At 33.9% G+C, this 18,791-nt stretch overlaps 2 long non-coding RNA genes and 1 pseudogene across 4 annotated transcripts; 2 read left to right on the top strand and 1 right to left on the bottom strand.

The window, feature by feature from the left end:
- The first annotated feature begins 6,536 nt into the window (after nt 1-6,536).
- On the top strand, nt 6,537-8,941 carry LOC147382874 (uncharacterized). Its single transcript, XR_015173951.1, has 3 exons — nt 6,537-6,789; nt 7,194-7,250; nt 8,736-8,941. It is a non-coding gene; the product is annotated as an uncharacterized LOC147382874 (long non-coding RNA).
- A 1,949-nt stretch (nt 8,942-10,890) lies between these two features.
- LOC147382873 (uncharacterized) lies at nt 10,891-14,190 on the bottom strand. Of its 2 annotated transcripts, XR_015173647.1 has the most exons (4): nt 14,064-14,190; nt 13,722-13,876; nt 11,705-11,815; nt 10,891-11,406 (listed from the first exon to the last, which is right to left on the bottom strand). It is a non-coding gene; the product is annotated as an uncharacterized LOC147382873 (long non-coding RNA). The 2 variants fall into 2 exon arrangements; XR_015173646.1 differs by lacking the exons at nt 10,891-11,406; nt 11,705-11,815 and adding an exon at nt 11,831-12,475.
- Nucleotides 14,191-17,106: 2,916 nt separating this feature from the next.
- LOC147382872 (cholesterol 22-monohydroxylase CYP90B51 pseudogene) lies at nt 17,107-18,011 on the top strand (annotated as a pseudogene). The gene is made up of 3 exons (XR_015173244.1): nt 17,107-17,355; nt 17,457-17,609; nt 17,817-18,011. The product of XR_015173244.1 is annotated as a cholesterol 22-monohydroxylase CYP90B51 pseudogene (transcript).
- The last annotated feature ends 780 nt before the right edge of the window (nt 18,012-18,791 follow it).

Here is an 18,791-nt window from a genome sequence, read left to right as displayed (position 1 = left end):
GAAGATGACCGAGCTTTAGGAAAAACATTAAGGGTTTTTGGCTAGAGGATGAAGATGAGGCCATCCAATTCATCTTTTGTTAGTCTTCGAAATAAATTGAGGTCAAGAAGGTGCATCAATTTGAAAACACAAGAGGTATTTCAAATGTTTGCCAAAATCGTGAGGGGATATTTCAAATCCTGACTTTTTGAGCGGTAGCTTAACAACCCAGTTTGTAAAATCATTCTTTCTTAACACCCCTTGACCTCTGTCAAACTTTAAACCACAAATTGTCGAGATCAACAATTCGAGTTGTTGAGATCAATTCTTAAAATTGTTGAGATTGATGATTTGATCCATCGATCTCCGCGGGGAATTTCTTCCAATTATTAGTCTCTAGATGATTGGCTTAACACTAGCAATTGAGAAGTACTAGCAATGGTCTCAAAATATGAGGAAAAACATTTAGTAGAACATAAAGAGCAAGCTATTGTTTTGAACTCTAGGAATTCAAAGGCACTTCAAGGAATTTTCAATAGTGATTAGTTTCAGGGATCATATGACCCACAAAGTTGTGAAAACTTTATAAATAAATTAGGATCTATGTAGGTTTCGAACGATATCTATGTCAAATGAACCTAGAAGTCTATAGACAAAGAGACTAATTTTTTTTTGACGATGAGTTTCTACTTTAAAACCATGACACCGTTAAATAAAAGGGAATTGGCAAAGTTGCCCGGCTTGCTAGACCCATAATGCCAAGTGATATAGACACCATTGAGATGTTTTGGTGCACAATTAATACAATTTTGTAGTTTTTTGAGACTTAAAAGATTCCAAGTTTCCATATCTGAATAAGTAAAACCAAAAATGAACAAACATAAGATTTCCATAAATGACACAATGTCTATTTTCTATGCTTTAGGAACAATGTGTTTTAGCCAGTGTCGGATTTCTTAGCAACATATTTGAGGTGACCTATTAACTTAATGAGTGCATCCTTTCTGAAATACACATCCGTATCTTGAATATGATTGATTCAACATATTTAGAAATTCTAAACTCCAATTTGAATTCAACAATAAAGAGATTAATTGATTTAATATGATCAAAGGCTTTTGAAATGAGACTGACTTGCATTAGAAGCTAGAAAGGTTCAAAGAGAGTGACACAAACAGGTGAGACATTTTTGAGGAAGATATATCACAAGAGGGCCAATCCAAGATGGAGAGTTGTTGAACAATGTTCATGAAATGGAATCCATGATTTTTTATTGGATTTTAAAAAACAACCAGGTTCTGTGCTTAAATCGAATGATTACCCAATGTAATTAGTGATGGGCAACAAAAAAAAAAAAACAATAGTCCATAAGAGTAAGTACCAAACTAATCGAAGATGCCAAGAAAAAAATAATGTTGATAAGAATGGTTAAGCCGCATCGGTGTGGTTGGGGACATCGAACACATTAGATTCTAAACATGTATTTTAAGAGATCTCAATGTTTGAAATTATGAGATAAAAAACTTCCCATACGGAGTAAAACAGAGCAAAATGACCTTTCTTTTTACACATGAAAATGCGTCTAAGTTTTGAAATATTTATTATCTTCAAATCAAATTTCTCTAAGAATAATTCAAAATATTTGATATGGACTTTTCAGGTAATGTAACAAGTAGTTGTTGGCCTTGATGTGGAGAAGATATAAAGATAACCAAGAAAAAATATTGATAAATCCAATTTAGTCTATTTATCTTTCTCAATAGTTAAAAACTTCAATATTTATAGACAAATTATACTAAGGACATAAGCATCAAAATTCTTTAGAAGAAACCATGCATGAATCTTTTCGCAGCTCGATTCAAATATATATATATTTGACTCAGCTAACTAAGTAAAAAACCCAAGGACAGGCACTGCAACACCCCTGAGACTGTGCTGGTCCATACTAATTCATGTTTTTTGAAAGCAATTTAGTTGTTTATGCAAATTGAGAATTTAATCACTTTTTCTTTCAGGTCGGGAAATTCCATCTTTGAATCTACAATCAAGAGGTCAGTTCAATAAGGATAGTAAGGTAGGCAGGAGAGTAACTGTTAGGTTCTAGTTGATCAGAGAATCTTTCATTTTTCCTTCACCTTATAGTTAAATTACTTGTTAGTATTTCACTTTCACTTTTGGGGAAAGTTCATGGGACAATACTTGTGACAAAATCTGTGATCATGGTTTTTGTCTTATATGGGGTTAAAAGTTTCAAATATATATTTTTTCTAAAAAAAAGTATTAACCCTACTTGGTTGGCCTACAAATCTTTTTTTGCTAGGCAAGCAAGGGTTTAGTGGTTAATGAGGGTAAAAGTGGGTTCAACAGGGTTTGAAACTAAGTCATGAGATTAACTCTTGCCAAGCCTTTACCACTTAGCTAAGTGCACCTTCACCTACAAATTGGGTGCTTGTTATTTGCGGGTGCTTAGTTGCAACATTGCAAAGTAGGGTCATGTGAATCATTATAGAGCCACTTAAAAAAATGTTAAAATATTGTGCAGTATTTTAGGGCAAAAAAACTTCTGCAAGTCATAAAATGATATGTGTGTGTGTGTGTGTGTTTCTGTGTGTGGGGGGGTGGGGGGGAGAAACCTAAGATCTTAGTCAAAATTGTTTTGTAAAAGATTAAAATGTGATAATACCATCACTGAAATGTGATATCAACACTAGAATTTCTTACATCTTAATTTTCATGACTCAAAGGTATAACTATACCATTATTAGCAAATTATTAATAAAATGTTTCCAAGTTAATGTAATCAGTCACAACTCACAGTGCTTCCTTTTCTGATTTATGCTTAAGCAACCACCCACATTGATTATTTTAGCCTGGACTTGTTTTAAAAATATTTTAAACTAAAGGTTGAAAGAGCTCAAAGAATAATGGCTTTGTTGGAGAATAATCAAACGGTTTTGCCCATTTAAGTCATTCTTTTAGTCTTCCAAAGTAGATTGAGATCCAAGGGTATTTCTTAACTTTGAAAAAAAAAGGGTATCTCAAATATTCGCCATAATCGTGAACACCATATCTTGGGGAGTCCATTGCAACCTGATTGCCTTAGGTGTTAGAAAAGTAGGGATTTTATTTTATAGAGTTGCTATTGCAACACCAAAATGTAACAATACCACACCAATTCCCATGTAACTCACCAAAGAATTGCATAGAGTTGGTGTGGCATTATTAAAAGTTGGCATGACAATGGTAACTCTCTTTTTATAATGCAATAAAGTAGAGCACTTGACTTTTGACACTCCAAATACAACAAAAGTCGTCATCTTTTATCACGGGGAAAATGTTGAAATTGAAATTGACATTGTTTCACACATTGATGTCATCCATGTATGTATGGAACCATAGATGCATTTCATCGAGATACGAACTAATATCATCTATGGTTTTTTGCCCAGCAATGTGTGAAACCATGTCAATTTCGATGTCACTCCAGCATGACTCTTTATCAGAGTTGATAGTAGAGTAATGGGACAAGCCTCCTTGTTTGACGAGTAATACGGATATGGGCGTGCCCTTGGATTGCAATAAATACATTTCAGAAATTGAATTTTATACCAAAAATGCCCTAAAAAAATCTTTTTGTTTTTTTACTTTATCAAAATACTCCTAAATGCTTATTCCCAAGGTGTATTTATTGCACTTTAACGAGACCCTACGAATATTGCTTTTTTTTTTTTTCTTCCTTGAATAAGGAAGTTTTTCATTCCCCTCACAATTCTTTCATTCTCAAGACCATAGGTTGATTCATTAATTGATTTTGTTTTCATATACGTAAATGCCCTTGACTTTCTGCTCCAAAATGTGTCAGCTTCAATCCCTTGGATGAGAAAGTTTACCCTTGTGTTCATCAATATAAGATTTTATCACCTTTAAACCTCAAGAACTAGTTAGGATTTAGGATAGCGTTATAGACACCCCAATTATTACCAAGAGCACTCCACGTCATAACCAAATTGTTTTGTCTTATATGGGTCAAAAGTTTCGGAATGAGCATATTTTTGGTGAGGATGATCTCTCCGGGGAGATCATCCTCACCAAAAATAAGTCTAGTCCAAACTTTTGACCAATATAAGACAAAAGAAGATTGGGATGCCTTGAACCTTACGCTAGGATTTTTGCTGAAGTAAGAAATGATAGATTTTTTAATAGAAAAAAGAGATTTATCTATGAGAGGTTGACGATAAAGTTGAATAGAGAAAAAAATAATTTACCCTAAAGCTTGAAGAATAATGGATTTTTGGGAGAAAACTCAAAGTTTTACCCATATAAGTCATTTTTTTGTTAATCTTCCAAATGAGACCGAGGTCAAGGGGTATCTCAAATATTCAATATACCATGTCAAAATCATTGTATCTTGAGGTGTCCATTGCAACTTGTTTGGCCTAGGTATCTCTGGTTACTCCATTTGTCCATTATATCAAGACTGGTAAAGTTCATAAAAACAACATATATCTAATTACAAATATTAATAATATTTTAGTAATCAAATGAAATAATGGAAATTATATAACTTAGTTGAAAGTAAGGATTTTTTATTTTATTTTTATTAATGCGATAAAGTTGCCCAAAGGACTTGAAAAGTATACAAAGTCAACATCTTCTACCGTTCACAAAAAAGTCAGCATCTTTTATAAATTTCGTTGATGATTAATGAGATAAGACCAGTGCAACCCACCAAGGATTAGCTGAGATGGTAAGAATGACTATGTATTCTCCGCAAGTCGTACCTTCAAATCTTTATATGGCCCTCCACATAAAGTGACAACTCACTACTGTAACAAGTGATAGGGTAGGATGGTCCATGCGGCCCTCAAAGCAAAGCAAATAAAGAGACAAGACCAATGCTAGACAAATAATTAATATAATAATGAAATTAGATATGCTCGTTGAAAATAAGGATTTATCTGTAATGCAATAAAGTACAGTTCTAGACATTCTAAAAGACCAAAGAAAGCAGAGAAAGTCATCACCTATTATTAAGGTTGCTATTAAAGTAGTGGGATGAGACCGGTGTTAGATAGCTAATAAGGGAATCACTTATTTTCTTCGATGCCTAATACAGCTCTTCCCACTAAGATACCTTTTTTGATATCAGAATTATCAATGACTTATCCAAAGATAAATAATGACAATTGTATAATTTAATTAAAACTAAGGATTTTACAATAATGCAACTAGGTTACAGAGTTAAAGACCACAAAAGTTACCAAATATCATATCCTTTTGGGACACCATTGGGGTATGGTGCACTATGAATTTTCTCTCCAAAATATGTCATCTTCAAACCAAGGGTATAATTTTTTACCCTCATCTTCAACAATAAGATTTTTGCACCTTCAACATTCAATCCTAAAGAGCTTGAAGATGACCTAGTTTTGGGGAGAAAAAATAAAAATTAAGGTGTTGTGCTAGAGGTTTAATGAGGCCATCCAACTCATCTTTTGTTAGTGTTCCAAACTACATTGAGCTCAAGAAGGTGCATCGATTTGAAAACGCGAGGGATATTTTATATATTTCCCAAAATCGTGAGGGATGTATCAGATCATAGGGACTCCTTTGCAACTTGATTGTTTTCAATATTTTGTTAAAAGGATTAAGAGTAACATGTATAATTAAAAAGCAAATATTACTTAACTATAGGGACTTTTTCCTAAATCCATCCCGAATTTTTGAGCGGTAGCTTAACAACGTACCCAGGTAGTTACGTCTCGCTTTCTTAATTCCCCCTCACTCTAATCAAACGTCAAACTCAAACAATCAACAATTTAATATGATTTTTAGAGATAATATCTATGCTCCAACTTGAGGGGGAGTGTTAATTAGTAGTGTATAAAGCATCACAATTGATCCTTCCAGACATTGAAAGCTACACAAACTTTTATCAAATTCGATTGAGCGATCAAAGATTTTCCACGGACAATTCCAGCAGATATTAGGAATTTGAAGAATTTGAATTCATCTATATGAGCAATTATAGTTCCTTGGACAGATCCACAAAAATCTCTGGATACGAAAATTTTAAGTTTCTTGATTTTCATTCAATGGGCTAATTGGTTTTATACCTAAAACACTATAAAAAACTGCACAAACTTATTTCCATTTTTTGGACTTCTAGAGAATGATCTCACACCCAAGCATATTATGTCAATGGGTAGCACAAGTGTTGCAAGGTAGTTAAAGAGGATAAAAGGTATATGAGTATTTATTAAAACGTGATCAACATTTGACGAATTTACAATTCTGACTCACTGTTCATTTTAATTACCAAAACATGAACAGTAATGGATTCGAAGGTTTCAAAGTGACTATTTCCACTACGTGAAAATCGCAAATTTTGAAGAAAAATATTGTTGGGCCTGGCCCGTCGAATTTTAATGCCCAAATTCCGCGGCCATTGGACCACGAATTTCGTGTTTACAAAACACATTCTACAAGAGAAAGGCGAAACTCTTTCTCCCTCACTCACTCTCTGGCTCTTTCTCTCTCTCTCTCTCACGAATGTCTCGATCTCTCTCCGTCTTCCTCGATGTCATCTCTGGATCAATCTCATCACTCAATCTCTCTCTATCTGATCTCTCGAAGTACTCTCGATCACTCAACATTAGAAACGATTGAGCAAATAAGAAGTCATCTCTGGATCGATCTCATCGCTCAATCTCTCTCTATCTGATCTCTCGAAGTGCTCTCGATCTCTCAACATTGGAAACAATCGAGTGAATAAGAAGCCATAAAGTTGTTCACTGTTATTTTTTTAAGGTGAGTCTTTCTCTCTCTCTCTCTCAGGTCGATGGATCCATAGCGCTATTCAGATTGTTGAAGATGAGATCTAGGGTTTTTGATTCACAAAATATATTAATTTTGATTTTATGTTTCTCAAATGTATTCATTTTGCACGAAACAAAACCTAAGAACAAATAAAATTTTGATTAAGGATCCAAATGATTTCATAGATCTGAGTGTTTTGATATGATTAGATCTGAATTTTTTCTCATCATTTTTTTTCTTTCTCCTTGGATTCAAGTAGATATTCTACGGTAAGATTTTGAGAAGTTATTGCTTGTTTAATGTGATTATAAAACAAAGGGAAACTTTGTTTAGCGGCTCTAGAACTCATTCGAGCTCTTCAATCTCTAAATTTTTTTTACTTTTCTATGTTGCAGGAAGCATGGGAGACAGAGAACAACTTGGGGAAGATCTCTGTTGCACGATCTGAAACGGTACAGATTTTGGATTTTAGCTTTTTTCGGATTTTAATGTTTTTTGTTAATTTTGAATTGATAAATTTTATGAAAGTAAACAAACTTTATTTAATAAAATTTGCATTGAAAAATACATCATAACTCTACTATGGTCCATAGCAGTTATGTTTTCATTCTCCCCATGACCATGGTTTCATCGCATTTTTTGTATTATTTATAAAGCTTGACTAGTATCACCAGTCTTACTATGCTACTTATCACCTCCAATTAGTTCCAACAAATAGTTCTTGATTAATACAATTATTTATTAGAAGTTAGATAACCAATATATGTTCTAGCCATTGAAGCTTCTTCTACTATGAAGGTTTTAGACTAAGCACATTTGGAGAGAATAGAAATGGGTTGTAGTATGTTTGTGTTCATGTTTATGCTCTTCTTTCTGCGTTCATGGCCATCTATTTATATGGGTAGTGTTCATTTGTTCCTTCAAGTGTCACAGAGCTTTTTATTAATGTTTTATGCTCGTAGCTGTATCCTAAAATCAAATGTATGTTTCAATTTAGGCATTGAGAAAGATAAAGCATACCCTTTTATTCAGATTGGGAGTATGACACCTATTAAATTCAAATGTTTTAGTTTTCTTTTGTTGGTAATAAGTTGTGTTGCTAAATACTTGCATTGTTTTATTTATCCAAGAAATTGATGTGGTAACTCAGGGTGAACTTAAAGTTCTGCCTCCCCCATTCCATTTTACATAACACACTACATATGAACTCGTCTCTTATATGACCTTACATCGACTGACTTATCTCCTGAGGGATTCTAACCGGTTTCCCTTGGCAGAATCCACTGTCAAGTCTTTTTTCCGTTCCTCCTCAACTATATACTACATTTGAAGCTTGGAAAGCTTATGGCATTTTGTTGCCTGATTGATGGGTACGGAACCCTCTTCCCTTACTTTTCATCTTATTTTTTTAGTTTATCTCTTGATACCTATTCGATTCAACACTTGTAGGTTTTCTTTATTGGGTTACTTGTGCAGTTACATACATATTTATGCTGTTTTATTTGCTCAACAGACACTCTTCCTTTAACTTCAATCTTATTTTTCGTAATTTTTCTTGCACACCTATTTAATTCTACTCTTATGGGGTTTCTTTGTTGCATTAGTTATCTTGTTTTATTTTTTCAAAAAATTTAAAAATTACTTTGCATGTATTTGGATACACCGCTTGACATTTGGGAATAAAATAAAATGCGAAGTATTACAATTTAATGTACAAAATCATTTATTGTTGGTTAAGTAATGTTCATCCATTTCTTTGTTGCTTTTCTTGTGATAAAAATGATCTAGTTTGTTACTTGATCAACTTTTTATCTTTCATCAATTTTTTTCCATCTATAACTATTTTTCTTTTCTTTCCAATTTAGGTTTAATCAATTGGGTACCATGATCAGGTTACTTATAATGGGTCCTTTTAACTATTTCCTTCCAAATTTTAGGTACATTCAGCCGATAAGAGTCTTGAACTCCTAAATTTGGGAAACAGTAGACGAAAAATCGAAAGTACAGCAGCAAATGCAACTTCTTCACAGTAACTATCATGTTCTTCTAGTCAGTGGTGCACCTTGTGCTTACATTTAACCTTTTTAATTGAAATTTGCTTTTAATCTTACAAACAAGTTTCCTGCTTGTAACTATGAGTTCTTTAAGAAGTACTACTCTGAATATGAGTTCTTTAAGACTGAAACAAAGGTATGTTAATTAACTAGTTTTTCCATTGTTTTTCATTTATCTCTGTTCAATATAAATTAGATGTTATCTTTGAGAAAAAATGATATGCTTGTGTATTGAGATGCATGCTAAATATTTATCTGTTTTTTTTTTTTTTTTGGGTGGGGGGGGGGGGGGGGGGCTACATCAAATTGAGTCTGTTATCTTGTTTGGATGACATCCTCACAGAAAATCATTCCTCAGCCCGTTCCAAAGAATCCAACCATATGAAAAGTGGTCTCAAATAACATTTAAAGGGACTTTCCGAACTTTATAACTTGTAACCTAGTTTTGTAGGATAGAATTTTCAGATTTAGCTGAGTTTTATTGTTGATGATCTCCATGATGAAGATCTATAAATATAAATTCCGAAGACGGATTACTTTTTGTTCATCACTAACACACACATACATATATGTGCTAGAAATATCTTTGTTGGTCCCGCACCTCAAATGTGAGGATATGGTTGTCATGGTTCGAATTGGGTGGTCTTTTTATCTGTAAAGGGCTAACTTTATCGATAATCTCACCATGGATAAAGAATGTAAGGTGGTGAGTTTAGTCATGCAAAGATACCTTATAAAAGTTTCATTTTCCAATCTCATTTTAATCTTTTTTCCTTTTTCCTCCAAATTAACTTATAAAACTTAAAATATTAGTGTGTGTCTGATGAGATTTGTGCCATATGTTGATTTCATCTCTTTATTTTTGCTCCAAATTCTTGCTTTCTCTCCCTTTTCTCCACTATTTTCACTATAAATACCCCACCCCATATGTCTCATTTTTCATCAAGGAAACCAAAAATTAACTAGTAAAGTATAGAGAGAAAGATGGGGTATTGTCGACTTGAATTAGCACTACTAGTGTGTCTGATGGGCTTGAATTTGCCTTTACTTCTAACGAATGACCAATTCAACTCATTAGTCGAAATTGCACCTGATGACCTTTTTGTGTTTGTGTTTTTGATAAATGTACCTGGTTGTCCATAGACTGCTAAAGCATATGATTCTACTGAAGCATGCTACTATGCTTTCTTTTGGGTGTGTACATAGCACACTGTTTTATGCTTGAGCACCTCTCTGCTCTATCTAAATTCTTTGCCTTATTGTTGTGGTGTAATTGAAGAATGACATTATACAAGTTTTTGAAAAGTTGTTGTTTACAATTATGATTTGATTCATAGAAAATCCTAAACACACACGAAAATACTAATACTTGCAAGCCAATAAACTCTCTAGCAAGTTACCTGGCTCCACGAATATGACTGACTGACTAGCAATGGAGGCTGCAAGGTCACTCTGCCACCAATCTATTATAATTATATTTATATATTTATAAGACTGAATGTTGCTTTGTCTTCCCAACAAGATTTGGGGGGGACCCCTTCTGGTTGAAAGAAAGCAAAGTTGTTGTTGCTATTATGGTATTGTGATTAGTAAGATTTTTATTATTATATGTATGAAGGCTTGAGAAGACTGTTTGCATATATTTGAGTCCTTGGATCTTTTGGTGAAAAAGGCCCATATTTGACGGTCTTAGTCCGTCAAATTTTGAGAAATTTGACGGTCCCTCCCGTCAAATATTCTCTTGTAGAATTGTTTTTTGACGGCCCTGGACTATCAAATTATTGGAGAATGGGCTTAAAAAAAATATAAAAAAAATCCATAGAGTATGACCGTCGAATTTGGAGGTTTAACAAATAATAGCACGGTCCTCTAATTCACCAATCACAATGAACGAAATAATAATAAAAAAAAAAAAGAAAAAGAAAAATCATAGAACAAGAATATGATGGGCATCCATATCGACCATAGAAACCAAAATGGATACTCATTTGGTTGTCATGTAATACGAAGTGATAATTAAAATCATAAAAATTTGGTTTCTATCAATTAAGCAAGAAAGCTACCACAACTCAAATAGGCACCAAACAGACTATCAAGTTGTGACATATGTTACACACCCTTTGATTGCTTACATCCTATACATGATTCACCACAATGTAGAGACTAGCATACATGGTTTTACACACACACACGCACACAAATATACATATTATGTAGTCATCAATAAAATCCTCAAATTGTCATCTTACAACTCTTGTAAGGAGCGACTCAATAATCACATTGTCTCCTTAGTATAGACTAGGCGGACTCTTTTGCAAAACCCCCCTTTTGTTGTACAGATGGTATTGCTGGTTTGTAACTCTTCAAAATTGAAAGAAAATTATAATCTGGAAGTTTCTCTGCCAAGACAAATAATTCTACTCGTGAACACTGTAACCGAATAATTTCCTTTTTCTGAAGTTCACTGCTGTTCATCTTCCTAACCTCCTCCTGACTTGTTCTTGCTTGCTTCAGAGCATTCTCCTGCTGTTCAATACTATCACTAGACCATATTCTAGTACACAGGTAGCAATGTTAGGAGCTTATACTTTGAAATATTTAGCGTGTCTACATGAGTAAATAAATATGAAAAGTCAGTGAATATGCAATGTGGAGTGTGTGTGCATGAGAGCAGCACCTAATAAAGAAACCAATTGCACATACATAAATTATAATGAATAGTGGAGCACATAGATTATGAAAATTGGTAAACTGGTATTGACAGAAAACTAAAACAAGAATAAATTACTTTTCTGGGACTACTAGTTGTTAATGACCCCAACATAACAACTACACAATAGTGAAGGAACTACCTCCAAGAAACTCAAATGTTTGTTTGGAGGGTCTGGCCCATTTGCAAAAATTCGATCATTTGATGACTTCTCTCTCATCTTCAAGGAAGCCTCTAGTTCAACCTTCTCTATCTACACAATTGAGACAATGCCAGACCAGCCTCACGACTCCAAAAGACCAAAGTAACTAACAATATCAATATAATAATACAAAAATATAAAATTAGATACTGTACCTAATAGTGAGGGAACAGAAATATGCATTTGCAGCACCTATATAATGGTTAAAGTGTAATAATTATATGATGTAACCTAAACATGATTACCAAGGTATCATTCCATACCGTCAATATCAAAGGTTCATTGACAGAAGAGTGACGTTTTCTGATTTCAATACCAGAGCTACAAAACAATAAGCAGAAGAAGAAATCAATGATCATACAGAAGATGGAATACAGACAAAGCATGCTGTGTAGTTAATTAAAAAGAATAATACTAAACTCAAACACACTCAATTGACGTGGAATGTGCACAGAACCATAGTGCTTGACGTGGGATGATTTTTAAGATCATAGTCTCCTTCAAACAACTTTAATGCCTTAAGATCTCTTCTGTCAATGAATTTGTATGCAAACTACAATTAGCAAGTAAATAAGGGAAATTAAAGTTCACCTAATATCATGTATCCAAAGATTGCATTTCCATCGAATGGTACAGATATCGACGCATTGGTGGCTAGCGAGAACAATCTAAGGCCATTGATGCAGATGTAAGTCTAGTTTTAGTTGTAGGCTGCAATAAATTTTAAACCTAGTTTCAGGCACTTGGTTTTCTATGGCTGAGATAAATCCTTCCAAATCTGAATTGAAATGATGTAAATATGGAAGCTCAAGACTAAAATTACAATTTAAGTGAAGGATATAATATGGGATATAGCTACTTAGTGTACAAGACAAAGCCATAGATTGACTTGCCCTTCTTGTCAATTCTGAAGACTCCTTCCGATACATATACATGTGACATACATAAACAGAGAACTCTAAAAAGATTCACCAAAAGAAATCCTTAAAAAGAAACAGCAAAGGAAACAAGATATAAAGCAGGACACCCAATTCAAATTTTCATCGAATTGTAACGAAAGGCAATTACAAAATCCTAAATGGCCCTCAAAATAGTCTCATGATGCACCTCAAAATGGGCCCATAAGGAAAGCCTAGAGAAGATAATGAAGCTTAAGAATGAGCATGGTTTAGTCAGTAACAGGTCTGAAAAGCCCCTTTGGTTCATCCTAAAACCATCTGCAAAACAATGTTTTGGTCTCAAAAAGAATGATTGTGAATGAGAAGAATATACACAAGACAAATATGTAAAGGACAATCTTGGACAATAAATGATTGTGAACTCCATTTAGTATATTTGAACAGATTAAGTCATGGATCAGACATACATTTGGTGCAATATAGATATCGAAACCTCCTTTCTTTTTTATAGATCATTTGAAATCATACCCACAATCTCAAAGTTTAGGTGTTGTTTCTTATAGCTACAACAGGTCTCACAAAGGGTGTGTGTGTGTCCATTTATCAAGTTAATCCTTTATTTGGGAATCAACTAACTATTGCTACTGTTTCCAAAAAACAAAAAGCAAAAATAAAACCTACAAAACTAATCTTATGGATGAGACCACCATTTCAGTATATACGTATATATTCTAGAACCTTGATAATCTGGAATATATGCATGGAAGGGACGTCTTCGGTTCTCTACTTGATACCATCTCTGCCAAACAAGAAATTCCTTTATAGCTAGAGAGCGAGAATTGCTTTAACAGGGGAAATTGAAACATGAAGAAAGTTAGACATTTCACACAAACAAAACTCTTGAGGTTCTAATGAGACCAATCAAAATTTTCCAGCCAGTCAAATTTTCACCATTCACTTTCAAAATCCATCCTCTAGTATAAACCTTTAAAATGATAGTTTGTATGTAACTAGCACCAAAAGGGTTGCAACAAACACCAATAAATGGAGAGACTTACTTGCACAGGAAAACTAATTGTGACCTATCATTTGTCTTGTTTTCTAAATGAATACGTCTTTCACTTTCCTCCTTAAACTTGTTTGGAGGAAGAACTTCACATGGGCCTTGAATTAAGCCGACCCTTACAGTGCTAGCATGATTAGATTCATACACCTGCAACAGTATAACATCCTATAAACTTCCACATGTAACAGATAGGACATTGAACATACTAGTTCAAAAAGAAGCCGCTCATGTAAACAAGAACTAAATAAAAACCTAAGTATTAGAAAATGAAAAAGGCTTCATGAAAGGACATAGTAATTGATATGTTACCAATTGTTTAAGTTCAAAAACGTACCTCTTGATGGCCTATTATAGGAAGTTAGATCATCCTTTTCCCTCCTCCTTTATCTGGGTTTGGGACCGGCATTGTAAAAGGTTTAAAAAAGTTTACCTAAAAAGTAAAAAACTATTAGTTATTAATTAAATAATATAAAATCATGTAAAAATCCTAGAAGACAATAAATGAGTCAATAAAAACTAGTATCAAGTAAGTTTACCATTGGAATATGTAATGATCCAATCAAAGTCAAAACACAACCCTTGTGTCTATGTTATTTTGTTACAACAAGGGTGACAAGTAAACAATTATTTACTTTTTTCTTCTTTCCATTTTTTTTTATTGTTATGCATTTATCATGCCTATTAATAAAGATCTTTAAAACGAGAATAATGCATATTACAATCACAATTTAGAAAGAGAGCTGAAATTGGCACCCCAACTTAAAGCAGCTCCGAAATTAACCAATCACTCTTGCTCATTTAATACACATGACATCAAACCATTGGTTCATCACCTTGGCACATAAATTTCTAAATAACAAATCTATGTTCTGTTTTCAGATAGTCAAGTGTTTTTGAATTAATGATTGGGTAATTTATCCATAAATAAATAAAGGAATAATATTCATTATGCTAATTTCAAATTTTTAGGAAAAAAAAAGCATTTACAATGAAGTACATAGTCCACCAAAAGATCCATGGACACAAATATATGCAAACAGTCTTCTCAAGCCTTCATACATATAATAATAAAAATCTTACTAATCACAATACCATAATAACAACAACAACTTTGCTTTCTTTCAACCAGAAGGGGTCCCCCCCAAATCTTGTTGGGAAGACAAAGCAACATTCAGTCTTATAAATATATAAATATAATTATAATAGATTGGTGGCAGAGTGGCCATATATATATATATATATATATATATATATATATATATATATATATATATAGGATAGCGTTATTACGACCCCTATTACGACTCACATTGCGACTCACCGTTTGTCTTATATGGGCAAAAATGTTTGGGATGGGCTGATTTTTTGTGAGGATGATCTATGTGATGAGGGGATCATCCTAGCAAAAAATCATCTCATTCCAAAACTTCTAACCCCATCAAAATTGATTTACAAAAATTGGATGATCTAAAACTTTTCAACTTGTAAACATGGGGCTAGAGGTTTCATAATGAGCTGATTTTGGCAAGGATGATCTCCTCACCATAGAGATCATCCTCACAAAAAATCAGCCCATTCCAGACATTTTTGCCCATATAAGACAAAATGGTGTGTCGCAATGTGAGTCCATAGGGGTCGTAAGAACCTGGCCCATATATATATATATAGGATTAAGATCCGTATACACATAAAGCTACTCATAACGCTACAACGTGTTTTGTCTTTTATGAACAAAAATGTTTGGAATGAGCTGAATTTTTGTAAGAATGATCTTTATGGTGAGGAGATCATCCTTGCCAAAAATCAGCCTATTATGAAACTTCTAGCCCCATGTTTACAAGGTGAAAAATTTTAGACCGTCCAATTTTTGTAAATGAGTTTTGATGAGGTTAGAAGTTTTGGAATGTGATGATTTTTTGCAAAGATGATTCCCTCACCATAAAGATCATCCTCACAAAAATCAGCCAATTCCGAATCTTTTTAACTATATAATATAAAAATGTTGTAGCTTTATGAGTAGCTTTATGTGTCATATATATGGATTAGGATCCGTATACACATAAAGCTACTCATAAAGCTACAATGTGTTTTGTCTTATATGGGCAAAAATGTTTGGAATGGGCTGATTTTTTGCGAGGATGATCTCTATGGTGAGAAGATCATCCTTGCCAAAAATCAGCCTATTATGAAACTTTTAGCCCCATGTTTACAAGTTGAAAATTTTTAGACTGTCCAATTTTTGTAAATCAGTTTTGATGGGGTTAGAAGTTTTGGAATGTAATGATTTTTTGCAAGGATGATCCCCTCACCATAGAGATCATCCTCACAAAAAAAATCAGCTTATTCCGAATCTTTTTAATCATATAAAGACAAAAATGTTGTAGCTTTATGTGTTTACGGAGCGTCCCGTTCCCCACCTTAAGCTTTACCCTACACTATAACAAACGTGTTTTGTCTTACATGGGTTAGAAGTTTTTGAATGGGTTGATTTTTGGTGAGGATGATCTCTATGGTGAGGAGATCATCTTCACCAAAAATCAGCTCATTCCAAAACTTCTAACCCCATCAAAAATAGTTTACAAAAAATGGACGGTTCACGATTTTTCAACTTGTAAACATGGGGCTAAAAATTTCAGAATGGGCTCATTTTTGGTGAGGATGATCTTCTAATCATAGAAATCATCCTCACCAAAAATCAGCCCATTCCAAAACTTTTAACCCATGTAGGACAAAACACGTTTGTTAAAGTGTAGGGTAAAAATTAGGGTGTTGAACATTTCCCGTCTACGGAACCCAACCCTATATATATATATATATATATATATATATATATATATATATATATATATATATATAGGGAAATGTTCAGCAACAAACATTTGGCAAAACATTTTTCAAAACATGGGTTAGAGGTTTTGGAATGAGCTGATTTTTGGCGACGAGATCGGTGACGAGATCATCCTCACCAAAAATCAGCCCATTCCAAAACCTCTAACCTATGTTTTGAAAAATGTTTTGCTAAAATGTTTGCCAAAATGTTTGTTGCCGAACGAGACCTATATATATATATATATGGGTGGCGTTCGCGGGCTAACGTTTTAGCAAACTTTTTGGCAAACTTTTTTTAACCGCTGGATCTAACGTAATTGAACGGACGTTATTTAATTTCACGCGTTATAATAAGAAGTTACTTATTTATAGTGCCATCCCTTAAAAATTGAGTATTTCATGCTTCCTCCCTCTCCTCTTTAAACCAGAGAGAACAGAAATCTCTGTTCTCTCTCTCTCTACGAACTCTCTCCTCTCTTCGCCCTCTCTCTCACTCTCGCCCTCTCTCTCATTCACTCTCTCTCACTCACTCTCATCATTCTCTCTTGCTCGCTCGCCCTATTCCTCGCTTGTTTGAATGCAGTTATCCAAGAAGTATAGGTGGGATTCTAGGTAAATGGTCGATGCTTGTTTTGGTTGGAGACATGCATAGAGACATGAGGATGATCTCTCTCAATTTCATGAGCAATGCAAGGCTTCGAACACATCTTTTACAAGAGGTAGAGAGTCATACCTTGTTGGTTATAAGATCTTGGAAGGAGAATACTACATTTTCAGCTCAAGATGAAGCAAAGAAGGTAACTTTTTTTTTTTTTTTTCCTTGTCAAGATATTTTTTGTTTATTATTTTCATATGTTAAAAGTTCAAAAATAGCTTATTTGTCAAGAAATATTTGTAGTTTACCTTCAACTTAATGGCGAAACATATCATGAGTATGGAACCTGGAGAGCCCGAAACCGAGCTTTTGAAAAGAGAGTACATTACATTCATGAAAGGAGTTGTATCCGCGCCTTTGAACTTTCCTGGAACAGCTTATAGAAAGGCCTTAAAGGTATAATTCAATCTTCTCTTCATACACAAAAATTTTAATTTTTTTTAAAGAAATCCCAGTTTTAATAATTGTCATTAGTTTAAAATTTTCTGTTTTGTGGTTAATTTAATCATAATTTCAAGTTATTAAAGAATAAATCCATTCTCTATTTTTTTTTCCAGAATTAGTGTACCACTCTAATTATTAATCATGATTAATATATGGTAGTCTCGATAGAGCATCCTTAAAGCTATTGAGCGAAATATGGAAATGAGAATACGGAAGGCGAACGATGAGAATGGGAAAATGGACGAAGATGATCTTCTAGGATGGGTATTGAAGAATTCAAATCTATCGACGGAACAAATTCTCGATTTGATACTAAGCTTGCTTTTCGCTGGTCATGAAACCTCCTCAGAATGATGAGAGAGAGAGAGTGAGTGAGAGTGAGAGTGAGACAGAGAATGATGAGAGAGAGGGCGAGAGTGAGAGAGAGAGGGCGAAGAGAGGAGAGAGTTCGAAGAGAGAGAGAGAACAGAGAGTTCTGTTCTCTCTGGTTTAAAGAGGAGAGGGAGGAAGCATGAAATACTCAATTTTTAAGGGATGGCGCTATAAATATGTAACTTCTTATTATAATGCGTGAAATTAAATAACGTACGTTCGATTACGTTAGATCCAGCGGTTAAAAAAAGTTTGTCAAAAAATTTGCTAAAACGTTAGCCCGCGAACGCCACCATATATATATATATATATGGGTCCCGTTCAGCACCCTAAGCTTTACCACACACTTTAACAAACGTGTTTTGTCTTACATGGATTAGAAGTTTTGGAATGGGCTGATTTTTGGTGAGGATGATCTCTATGGTGAGGAGATCATCCTCACCAAAAATCAGCTAATTCCAAAACTTATAACCCCATAAAAAATGATTTACAAAAAATGGACGATCCATGATTTTTCAACGTGTAAACATGGGGCTAAACATTTTGGAATGGACTGATTTTTGGGGAGGATGATCTTCTAATCATAGAGATCATCCTCACCAAAAATCAGTCCATTTCAAAACTTCTAACCCATAAAGGACAAAAAAAACGTTTGTTAAAGTGTGTGGTAAAACTTAGGGAGCTGAACATTTCCCTATATATATATATGGTCTCGTTAAAGTGCACCTCCCAAGGGCACACGTTAAAATGCAATAATTACAC

Source organism: Akebia trifoliata, chromosome 16 (assembly GCF_017979445.1).
Source record: "Akebia trifoliata isolate Shusen 1 chromosome 16, ASM1797944v1, whole genome shotgun sequence".
Taxonomy (NCBI): Eukaryota; Viridiplantae; Streptophyta; class Magnoliopsida; order Ranunculales; family Lardizabalaceae; genus Akebia; species Akebia trifoliata.
The sequence above is the reverse complement of the archived record's forward strand: the minus strand, read 5'-3'. Positions and strand labels throughout refer to the sequence as shown.